We start from the raw sequence: 12,707 nt of genomic DNA, 5'->3' as shown, positions 1-12,707 counted from the left end.
CCTCTTCGGGGATGCCAGCTGGGCTTGACTCCACCTCCCTGCTTGCCAGAGGAGACGCTGACTCTGACCTATGGGGCTCTACCCCCCCACTACGCTCTGGTGGGGAAGCTGGCCCTGATTTCCAGCTACTGCTTTGGGAGTCTCCGCTGGCCCCCTGCTTCTGGTGTGTCCCCCCTGGGACCCCCCTTGCCCTGGCCATCGGCGCCCCCTTCTGGGAATCTTCTGATTCACTGGAGAGGCTTATGGAATCTCTTGGGTCACTGTCATTCTGCCCTCCGCTTCCCTCAGATTCTTCCCCTTTGCTCTCCATTTCCTCTCTCCCCTGCACCTCTGCTCCTGAGCCCCTGACACTTAGGTTCTTAAATAAGGTGGTACTTTCTGTCAGTTTCCCAACTTCTAATATGCCTGGGACTCCTCTAGTAGTATAACAGACCAGGGGATCACCACATCCACCCAAACTAGTTTGGGATTCTTCTCTTTCCAGAAGTTCTCCCCTCTCCTTACTAAATTGAGACCCAAGCAGAGTGTTCCCTCACAACTCTACTTCATCTGTCCCCAATTCAGCTTCCCAGTTTTTCTCGTCTGTATACTGTTAAAAGACTGTGGCAAAGAGCAGTCCAGAATCAGAAGCAGTAGAGGAGTGGGGCCAGGAGATAGAGACGAGGCAGGCTGCTTGAGGCAGGCTGCTGAAGAATCCAGGGAGTTTCCCCCTCCTGCTGAGGCCACCTCCCCTACCCCTTGGTCTCCCAGAACATGGAAAGGAATGAAGAGGGCAGAGCAAAGAGAGACAAGATGACAGAGCCTTAGGCAAAGAGAGACAAGATGACAGAGCCTTAGGCTACTGGGGAAAGAAGTGGAGGAGGAGCCTTAAGAGAGCAGTGAGTAGGTGGAGACCTTCAGTCCCCGCAACTGCTTCATTGGGGCAAGACCTGCTTGGAAGGGACTGATCTGTTTTGTTTCTTTGAATAAATGGTTAACATCACAGACATTGGGTGATTTATTGTTTTATTGATGTCCTATGCCTAACAGCAGCGATGGCCACCAACTTTGGTGGCTTAAAAAGAGGACTGGACAAGTTCATGGAGGATAAGGGCAGCAATGCCTGCTGGCCACAATAGCAGCCATGCTTCTGAGTAACGGTTGCTATTGTGCTTGGGTCCTGCTTGTGGTTTTGCATCTGGTTGGCTACTGTGGAATCAGGATGCTGGACCAGCATCTCTTATGGTTAGAAAGCAGAGCTTTGGCGAAAGGGTGGGGGGCAGGAAGAAGAACACCTTCGTTCTGCAGTGCTTAATTACCGATTAAAAGCAGCACTGATGAAGTTACTAAAATGTGTGTTGAAATTTCTCCTTAGAATCCTCATGATTTATTAGCAGAGGAGGGCTTTCTCCACCACTGTTAGCAAACGTGCCAATGCCAGAGCAGACTTCTTAATTCAATCTTGTCATCTCAATTTATACAGGACATGGATGGGAAACCACATTAAAATTAATGCCATCTGGCCAACAAAGGGTTCTCTCCTTGTTCAGAGATGGGCTGCCAGTGGAAGGGGAATGCTGAGCGATTTCAATGAAATTTTTAGGTGATAAAGTTAATATGTGGAATTTTATTTGATTTTAGGTTTTTTAAAAAAAAAATATTGCAGCTTAGAAGAACACTAGAAACTAAACATTCTTCAACAAGCAATAGATCTGGAATAATGACAACCCCCTGCAAAAAAATATCTACAAATCAAATCTGAATAAATTTTCTTTACCAGGGTTAAGTTCGATTCCACACCAGAGCTCAGGTATCTAAACTAGTTATATTTCCTATTTCAACATGAGAAGTTTTATAGGCAAGGTGTGTATCATGGAATATAACCTTCCATTTTCACCTGGATTTTTACATTAAAATTTGTAGCTTGCTGTGTGTGCTTGAGTTCGGTTTTCTAAAGCAAATCCAGATCAGGACCACAATGTGAGGGGAAAGGAGATTTAATTTGTCCTTACTATGGTCCTGATCTGAATCAAGACCCCTTGTGAATTCTAGTAGACTACAGGTGAAAAGTTGCAATGAGTGTATCAAACAAGGGGAACTGAGTTTGCTTATCATATACTGTACTATGTAGAAGCCAGTCAGGAGGTTAGTAGGGTCACCCATGATCTCCTTTGCCCTCCCACCACACCACAAAACAAGCTACCTTTTCCTTGTTTCATTATTAAGAAAATAGAGTTACCCACCTTTTAGGATCGGGGTTTCTGTGCCTCAGAAGAGCCACTTGATCTGCAGGTAATAATGCTTGTCATCATGCTGTGAAAACCTTCAGCTCTTGATTTCTGCAGATCAGGCTGCTGTTAAAAGATGTAAGAATAGGTCAATTTCCAGAAAGGTAGCTGTGTTAGTCTCTTACAAAACACAACCAAACCCTTTGTCACATAAATACAAAACTGATAACAACACAAACAACGTAACAGGCTGTATGTAACTATATAAATTCTTTTTAAATGCGATTCAACATATATATCAAAATATATGGTTCTATAGACCAACTTATCATATAAATGAAACATATTATGAGAAATTAAAGTCCAGCCTGTTACGTTGCTTGTGTTATCAGTGTTAGTCTCTTGCAGCAAAAACAACAGAGCCCTGTGGCACGTTTACAGAATAACAAATTTATGATGTAAGCTTTCAAAGACTACAGTCCATCAGATACATGAAGTCTTATTGTGAGCTGCAAGTACATGTACATGCACGCACATACATACATACATACATGCACACATACCCCAACACTATATACCTGTATATATGATGTTTGGAGGTGGAAGATTGTAAACACTGAGGGAAGAAGGAAAGAATATTCAGAAAACACAGACCATTATAATTACCTTATTAGCAGTGGCCATTCAAAAGAAACAGGAGTTGACAACACATACATCCTAGTATTGGTAAGCCAATTAGCAAATGTAGCACTGAACCATTTAAGGTATTAAATGGTTTTCACATTGCAGTCTCCCCCTGAAGTTCCTTTGTTCAAGGATGGCCTCCTGAAGGGTAGCTGCAGCATCCTCCGAGGCTGAAATATTCCCCCAGTGACTTTTCTATGCTGCTATTTCTGATGTTAGTTAATTTTATTACGGTTGTTATGTTACTAAACAGGTAGGAATGGTGATAAATTTGATTTGGTTCACAATAAAGGCAAATTTGCACTGTCTGAACAATATGTGAACCAAAAGGCAGCCATCATTTGAAAATTACCCACCTTTGAATGTTGCAGTGCAGTTCTTCAGCCATGTAATATATAAAGAAATGCAAATGCTATGTGCAGTGTGCATAAAAGCACATATACAGGTGAAAATAACATACAGATGTGCATTGTATTAGAGGAAATGGCTCGCAAAAAGTGCATATTGCATACAAAATGTGCATATTAGGAGAAATTGACAAATTTGGCCACTCCTTTAAATGTGTGATACTGCTTTATCCTAGTGAGTTTGCAACAACCACAGAACAAAACAGTTAATTCTGTAAACATATTTTGTTTTGTAATAAATAAAAAGAACCCCACAATAAATCGTTTTAAAAAATCTTTTAGACAACATTTTGGAAATATTATTCATATAACAAGTGTCACATTTCATACTTGAAAAAGCCATTTGCTACCTTACTATTTATAAGACATTGTTGTACATGCTTATTTGAAACCATTTTGCACTTGTATTGCATTATACTATGGCTCATTTTTCCCTTTTTTAAAAAGCTAAACAGAAAAGGCCATTTACTGACACTCTATATAATAATGAGTAATAAGCCTGTCGTTAGCATTTCCAGGGAAGGAGTCAAAATGAGATGCAGGAGGAGGCCAGGACAGCCATGTGCTTTTTTTTTTTTTTTTTTGGTCTGCTTCAGCACAGCAGGGGCTTCCAGCTCAACATCCATGACTAATTTCCCATGTCTTTTGCCAGCATTTGATAAGCTGCCACTCTGTCAGTTTGGCTTGCTGCCCCTGGTACTCTCCTTCCTTGGATCCCTATCGGAGGTTTGGATGGTCCTCAGCAACAATCTTCTGCTGATGTTGGAGTGCTAGCCTCTTCCACTGCCAATGGCGCTACCATCAAGCCATTATTTTGCACACCTCCTTCTTTGCTGCAGAATCAGCAGAAAAGGCAAAAGCTAGCTTGGGGCACCCAGGAAAAGAATCAAAGATATTTGGTATGCTAATAGTGCCTGGTGGAGTTTTTTTTTTTTTTTGGCTGTTGGTTGTGGTGGGGTTCTACCATTAGATTATAGAGAAACTGGGCTTCATCCAATGTACTGCTTGAAACAGAGAGCCATGACAGCTTAAAGACCTATAAACCTATTGTGGTATAAATAATCATGCTAAAGCAATTTTGTTGGTCTTTAAGGTGTCACAAGAATCTGTTCTTGCTGCAAGAAGAAACACAGCTTCTTTTTCTTTGGAATGTGGTGCTTGAATACACGTTCATTCTGAAGGTGATCCTGCAAGAGAATAAAAATGCATATAGGCATTTTACACAGGAGTTGAAGTATGCCTCTGTGTAATTTTGCCAGAATCAGCCTCGTGAAGTGGAGTTTTGGAGAGTGAAAAAGTATATGCAGATGCTTTATACCGACACTCCCTTTATTTCTGATGTTCAGAGGCGAGTGCCTTTAATTATGTAGCCAAACAGCACCATCCACCCAGAAAAGAGAACTATCAGCAGGTTCAGGGAAACTCCCAAGGTTTGTACTCCAAAGTACAAAAGGTTTGTACTCCAAAGTACAAAAAAGATCATTAGGGAAGCCCTCGAAAACATCCAGTAACCCAAAAACGCTGACTTTATTGGAAGTCAATAAAGACACCTGCCGTTTGATCTCCCCAACATGCACTGGGAACCTGTGGACCTCCAGATGTTGTTGGACTACAGCTCTCATCACCCATGACCATTGACCAAGCTGGCAAGGGCTGATGGGAGTTGGAACCCAGCCCCACCTGGAGGGCTCAGGTCTCCATTCCTGCTGCCATATAATTTTATTCATTTAAATGCACCTGCAGGGCTCAGAGATGGCCTGCATGCTGTAGGTAGAAAAGGTTAGATACCCATTCCTGAACGAATTCAGCTGTTTTTAGAAGAAGAAAATTACATGGGAAGATCCAGTCATAGACCTCCCATATAATAACTATTTTTACCCTTTGGACTCTTGCTCTTTGGATCTACAGTATAAACAAGACAATGCAAGGAGAGCTGATTCAACTGAATTAGGCAACTGGAGGTATCCTACCTCAGGTGCTAAATTCTGGGTACCATTAAAGGACATCAGATTGTCAGTTATTTTGATGGTGATTATGATAACCACCATTTGAGGGAGTACTATTTGAATCTTCTGCCTCAAGCATCAAAATGTCTTGAGCAGTCTCTGAATGAAACATGAGACCCTGCAAAATTGCTTGGAGCTAGCTATCTGTCAGGCGCCCCCTGGAGGTTTTTAGAAGTCTCCAAGCAATAAACAACAAAAAAGCAACCATTTTTGATAGGTTATATTAGCCATATATGGGGTTCACAATTAGTGACACCTGCTCCGTACATGAGAAGTGATTGTTGATATGTCAGCCCTCAAGGCTTTCTTGTTCAGATGTAATGGCATGATTGCCCCCACTTCATCTACTTAATTGGCATTAGTCATATTCAGAAAAGGAGCTAGTCTGTATTCTGAATATTATTTTTTTTACAGGATAACAGCATCTAGACATATTTAATTGGGTTTTCCTAATGAAATTTTAAATGAAAATTGCTTCACGTTCCTGAAAATGAGTCATGTCTCTTCATGTGGTAAACAGCCTATGGATTCCCCACACCATATTAAAATATACTGAAGCTGAATAAAATTCAGTTGTAAATAGGAACAGAGATGTGGGTTGGTTATTTAAAGGGCATTAATCTGCACATATCTCAAAAGCAGGAGTAGCCAATTAGTTGCCATCCAGATGTTGCTGGGATTACAACTCCCATCATACATCAGGGACTGAGGACATTCAGGCTGGAGAGAAGTGTTAGCTTCTTCAAAAGCAAAGGAGCTTTAATAAACACAGTAGTAAGGCTAAGCACTGAACGAATCTAGGTTTGCAAACTATTAAATGTGGAATTAATATGGTTGCCCATCCCCCCCTTTTTTAGAAGGAATTCTTATCAGAGTGTATTGTTTGCTAGCATTATGAAAAGCATTTCACAAGCAAAGATAAATCAACAACATTAAGAGAAAACAAAAGCCTTAATATCTGTTTCCATCATTTTCTTTTTATTAGCAGAGACAAAAATGGGCCATTGAGATTTTGAAAGGTAACCAAGTTGCACTTACATTGGGTTTTCAAAAGATGGCGCTTAACAGCAAGATACTATTGTCCAGATAAAAAATGATTTTATGGCACCTTGAAAGATGAACAGATTGACTGCAGCCCATTGTCAGATGCAGAACTGTTATGTTCATAATACAAAGAGAGAGAGAGAATGCAAAGAGTGGGCCAAAAAGCTATGAAGAGCTACTGTCTGTGAAATGTTTCCGCAAAGCTCAGAAGTAGACAAGATGCACATAATGACCATAGTAAATGCATTTATGTCATATACGTTTGAAGATGGCCTAGAAAGTATTGACAGTGCATCTTGCATTTCATCATCTTTCTGGTCCAAAGGTTTACCAGCTTTCTTTTGTCTCTGTATCAATGTAACCCCCAGATGTTTTTGGACTAGTGGCACCTCGGGTTACAGACGCTTCAGGTTACAGATTCCGCTAACCAAGAAATAGTACCTCGGGTTAAGAACTTTGGTTCAGGATGAGAACAGAAATCGCATGACAGCAGCGCAGCGGCGGTGGGAGGCCCCATTAGCTAAAGTGGTACCTCAGGTTAAGAACAGTTTCAGGTTAAGAACAGACCTCCAGAACAAATTAAGTTCTTAACTTGAGGTACCACTATTATCCCTGGCCATTGGCCAAGCTCTTTGGGCATGATGGGACTTCGGGTCTATCAGCACCTGGGAGACCTAGAAGTAAGAGAGGGTGGACATACTTGGAATATATATTTGACAACTGAAGATAACACTTTGTGCCTTTTGACAAAGGGGACTCTGGTCCATGGAAGGCTCTGGGTTTAGCAGCATGACAACAAAAGGGTGATGAAAGGGGAGCTGGGGAAGCAAATAGTGAGGTTGAGTGGTACCCATTTGGCTAATACCTCTAAGTGGCTTCCAAGCGCTTTCCTGTTCTAGCCATGTAAAAATGGGACATATCCAAAGTATCTGACAGCTCCCCCAGACTTCCTTTTTATTGTGCCCATGATGGTACTGAGAGCAGTTAGACGCGATCCTATTTTCAAAACTGTTTGTGCCTGCAAAAGGTTTGGGGCAGTCGTACGTTGCCTCTGTACTATACATTTAAAGCATATCTGACAGAGCTGCAATTCCTGGATTTCTTGGAAAGTGGGATTTGTTAGCCCTTTCTCCTAACAAGAAAGGGCTGAAGAATCACCTCTTTCCATCTATACCTCCTCAGACACTGAGCTCTACTTGGGAGACCTTTCTCTTGGTGTCCCTGCCAGGAAATGTGTGGCAGATGTTACTGGACATGAGTTAATACTTTCCCATACTGCCCCCTGCCTCCAGTAATGGAATAACCCTCCTTGGAGAGGCCCGTATGGAGCCCATGTTGTTTTCTTTACAGCAACAGGTAAATTTCCCTACACTTTTACAATAATTTGTTTCAACTTTTACTTATTTAAAACGTTTAAATTCCTCTTTAAAAGAAATTCCCATTGGACACTAAAGCACCTGAGAATGGTCACATGGAAATCCATGAACCTATGAGAGGCTTTTAGGTCCATTTCTTCCTGTGACGTCACTTCCTGTTATGTGACCATAGGAAAAACCTCTTATGGTAATCTGGTTCCAAGTTGTTTCAGGCTTGGTAAACTAGTAATTTTTTTTAAAAAAAACTTTAAACTTGGCTTGGTAGCAAACTGGCAAAGCTTTTAACTCTATTTTACTATTCTCCTCCCCTTATATTCCAGAATGCATTATTTTTTATTGTTACCATTTTATTGCTACTTTGTAAGCAGCCAGGAGAACTTTGTTCTAGGATGGTCTATGCACAAAATAATGAAAAAGAGCTGGAGAATAAGGGCCAGAGCAGCTAGGACAAAAATCTGGCATTTTATGGTTGAACAAACAGGCAGAATATGGTGGATCATGGGCAACACTTGGCAAAATAGGACTTTTGTGATCTAATCATGGTTGGACATGATCTTAATGTTGGGCCAAGGAAATGCTAGGTGGTTGGCAGCAACCTTCACCACCTTATAACTCTGCCCCCAAATCAAGCCTGAGATCAGGAACGTGTTCTCCAGGAAAAGTGCTAAGATCTAGAGGTGTCCAAAAACCTTGCAAGGGCATTAACCTCTGACAGGCAGATTCTGGTAAGCATAATACAGTGGCGTAGCGTGGGTTGTCAGCACCTGGGGCAAGGCAAGTAATTTGCGCCCCCTAACCCATGGATTTTAGCACTCGAGTGTGAGCGCCCCCCCAGATGTTGCGCCTGGTGCGGCCGGCCCCCCCTGCACCCCCCACGCTACGCCACTGGCATAATATCATGGACGCCTGTTAATATGCAGTCATATTCGACACTGCTGTTCTCTTTCTCTCCCCACCCCTTGTTTACATAACAAACATTGCCTTGGCTAGGTCAACACATCCTGTGCTTGTACTTCAGGGGATACGTGCTGTCCACCACTGTGCATGTGTTACTGTATGTGCAAGCAGGCAGAGTGGTCAGGCCTGGAGAAATACTGGGGAGGAATCCAGCAGTGTTCTGATGCCCTGAGCCAGGAGGAAGGACTTCCTATATTCTTTTTCCTCCAGCACAGCATGCACGTAACATGCGGAACAGCAGGTAGCCCTTTTCAGCTTCTGGTACATACCATACGTCACACAGCATAAAAATGCAAAGCCGTTATCCAAACAAGCCCAAGTTCTATAAGGGATGTGGAGCAGAGATAAGATATTCCTGGAGTACTGGATGGGAGTGGAGGAAAATATAGGAATCCCACGGAATGGGTTGTGAAATGTCTTCGGAAGGAAGAGAGAAATAGCAGTCAGTGTGTCTTATTTTATCCGAAAGTTTGTTTGTCGAGTAACTTCTCAGAAACTCACTTGGCACCTTTTCAAAATGAATTTTTGGGTGTTGCATTGTTGACGGTCAGAAAGAACAATGCATCCCGCTGAATCAAAGAAGTAGCATCATCAAAGGAAGTTTAGGCGCAAGGGATTAAATCTGGAAGTTTGTAACAGAAAATCGGAGGGAAATGGAAGACACTTCATCAAAGGTGATGAAGAATGTGAAAAGCTGAACTGCTAGAACTGTGGCACAAAGGGTGGGAAGGAAATATGCTGATGCAAAGCTGGATCCTCCTACTGTCTGCTCTACACGGGAGAACTGCACGGGATCCAGGGAATTTGTACAGCCTTGGTCAGGAGGACCTGCTTTTGCAACAGGGAAAGGGAACAGAAAAGAGGGGGCCAAGCTGCTTCTATCCCCCAGAGAAGAGTTCTAATGAGGGCACTTGCAAATGGGGGTTAATACTGCAAATGGTTCAAGTCAAATGTTGCAAACAGGGCACGGGCATCAGGGATTTTTTTGTTTTAACCTTTCTGAATTCCTCTGCCCCATCCCCAAAAAGTGTTGACCTGGGTTAAGCGGGTATACGAGTTGGCATTTTGATGCCAATGACATCATCTGGATACTGCAAAATGCTTGCTTGTTGGTAGAGCTTAAGATTCTTACGTTCGGGGTTGTGGGTTCAAGACCCATGTTGGGCAAAAAAATTCTGCATTGCAGGAGGTTGGACTAGATGACCCTCGTGGTACCTTCCAACTCTACAGTCTTAAGATTCCATGATTCTATATTGTATAAGGAGTATTAATCCAAAACTACAACCGCCTGGAAGCATCCTAACTCAAGGTTCTCCGGCAGATTGCCATATATCCTCTTTTTCCAGGACACGTCCTCTTTTTTATGGGTAGAGTTGTCATAGTGATACATAGTTAAAAGTAGAAGTCGGCAAATGTGTCCTCTTTTTTGCTTTTCAAAATATGGTAACCATACTGATTAAAACAAAACCCAGTTCATATGCCAGTGTGGAATAGTTGTTAAGAGTATCAAACTAAAACCCAGGAGACCAGGGTCTGAATCTCCACTCAGCCATGAAGCTCATTGTGTAACCTTGGACCCGTCACTGATTCTCAGCTTAACTTACCTCATTTCGATAAAAAGCAGAGAAGGAGAACCATGAGTGCCATCTTGAGCTCATTGGAAGAGATGTATTAATAATAAAAAATAAAATTACAAATATGCACGTGCACAAAAAATTCTGAGCAAATTGACAGCCTCAGTCTCTCTGCTTCTCTGATGTAACGCTGCGTAATGAGGATTGCGCGGATTCCACCAGAAAGTGCAGAATCCTAAGCACTGTCACTTTTGTTAAGCACAAACTCCAGCTTTCAAGATCTTACAAGAAAGGGATAGAGAATGTAGTATCTCAGAAATTAGAGCAGGCCTTCCAGTGAATGAAGGGATGGGGTTTCAGTGCTGTTCTGCTCTTACCTTGTCCTTTTCCCAAAGTCATTATTTCCTGCCTGCTGTAAGCATTACCCTTTGTTTCCTGATCTTCTCGGTTTCCATTCTCACAATCCCAGCAAGAGAGAAACATGCAGTGCTATTTTTCTAGAAAAAAGAGGTGCTGGAACTCACCATGAGCGCCTCCCTTGTTCTCTTATAAAGGCAATGCCAGAACTGTTCTGGTGAGTTCCGGCTGGGGAAAAAAGCCCTGGAAACCTGGAAGAAGAATGAACTACAGTGGTACCTCGGGTTAAGAACTTAATTAGTTCTGGAGGTCCGTTCTTAACCTGAGGTACCACTTTAGCTAATGGGGCCTCCCGCTGCCGCCGCACGATTTCTGTTCACATCCTGAAGCAAAGTTCTTAACCCGAGGTACTATTTCTGGCAGAGTCTGTAACCTGAAGCGTCTGTAACCCGAGGTACAACTGAACTGTATGTGCAAATATAGGTAGGTGTTGCTCAAACTTCTGTATGGTTAATTTGGTATCCCTGCCATAGGCTATAAACCCCTTTTGTAGGGTAAATAGGAGCCAACTCCTAGGGACCAAGGTCCCTTCAGCTCCCCACCCCTATAAAAATATTTGAGGGAGCCAGCCTCCGAGTTGATGGGCATTGACATTCAAATGGAGTGTTTGTGCCGCATCTTGTGATCGTTTATGCAGGGCGGGGCTTACCTGCTCCCCCCCAAATATTTTATTCAAGTTGGGACCCCAGCTGCTATTAAAATTGCACATTGGACTTGGCCTCTTATCATAACTAGTTCCTGGGTCTGTGAAGGTACAAAAAATGTGTCGCTGTTGTTGTAGCTACCCTGTAAGGTAAAAAAAATAAGTAGTTCCTGCAAACAACGCTGCTTATCTATGGATGTGTTGCTGTTTTTATTACTCCAAAGGCCTTGCGTATCTGCAGCTCCGGACACTTTCTGAACATATTTATACAAAATCTTCCATGTGATCTCTGAAGTGAATCAGTTTGCCGAGATTGTGATGCTGCGTCCTTTTTCTATTTTATTTTCAAGCTCTGGTTTTCACTTCTGGTTCCCAAAGCATCCATATACTGCTTTCTCTGCTCTTATGCAAACACTGTAAACCTTTTTTTCAAAAACCCTGTCACCCTTGCTGTACAGGGAATTTGGGGTGTACAGGAAGGGGTATGAAAACAAGAACAGGATCCAAATGTGGCTTGAAGAATCACACTTTTTTCTTCTTCTTTTAAGCCGAGGGAATGCTCCGCCCCTCCACTCCACATTTTTTCTCCTTTTCAGTGAGACCAGAGCTAAATAAGCCACTATCAGTTTCCTACAGATCCTTCTAAGAGCCGTTCTCATTCATTATGAAGCCCGAGTTACGGAAGCAATCTTCCTAAGGGCCACTTCCCCAGCTAGAGCGCCTGCTGTGATGTGATTCATGTCCTTTGTGTTCCATGCAGAATCTGGGGATGTTTACGAAAAACGGCTCATCTAAATGCGGCTCGCAATTCCTTTTTTCTTTTTTCCAGAAGAATCTCAATTCGGGAAGGAACGAGAGTTACATCACATCGTACATTAGCTCATTTCCACCCCCAAGAACACATCTGGCCCTGCTTTCACCACCCCAGCAGAGTTATTAAAAGCATATAGGAGAAAGGCCAGTCAGAAATCCCAGAGAACATATTTTACAATCTAGCTGCTAATGGCTTGGTGGCCCACAATTCCAATTTTCTCCAGTGGAATCTATGCAAATGTGAAGGCAAAGGCCTGAGGTGGAGCTATAAAATGTTTATGAAGCAGCGGTGGAATAATGTCTCTGAATAATTTACAGATTTGCGGGGCAAATGTGATTAGTGATCCTGCTAAATAATTCTGCCTGATGAGGCATCCTGCATAATTCGGAAGCACGTGTCCTCCTCCTTTATTTGTTTGCCAGATGTAGCTGTGGCCTTTCCGCTGAAATCCTCAAGGCGACTCACAAAGGAAGAACATTCAAAAGGCACCGTGAAAATACTTAGAAATCAAATCGTAAGATTAAAAGCAGCACAAAAGCAAACAACAGTTTGGTAAAATGTACCAGTAACATAACCAT

The sequence above is a fragment of the Podarcis muralis genome, chromosome 4, assembly GCF_964188315.1.
Source record: "Podarcis muralis chromosome 4, rPodMur119.hap1.1, whole genome shotgun sequence".
Classification (NCBI taxonomy): domain Eukaryota; kingdom Metazoa; phylum Chordata; class Lepidosauria; order Squamata; family Lacertidae; genus Podarcis; species Podarcis muralis.
Note: the sequence above shows the minus strand (reverse complement) of the source record.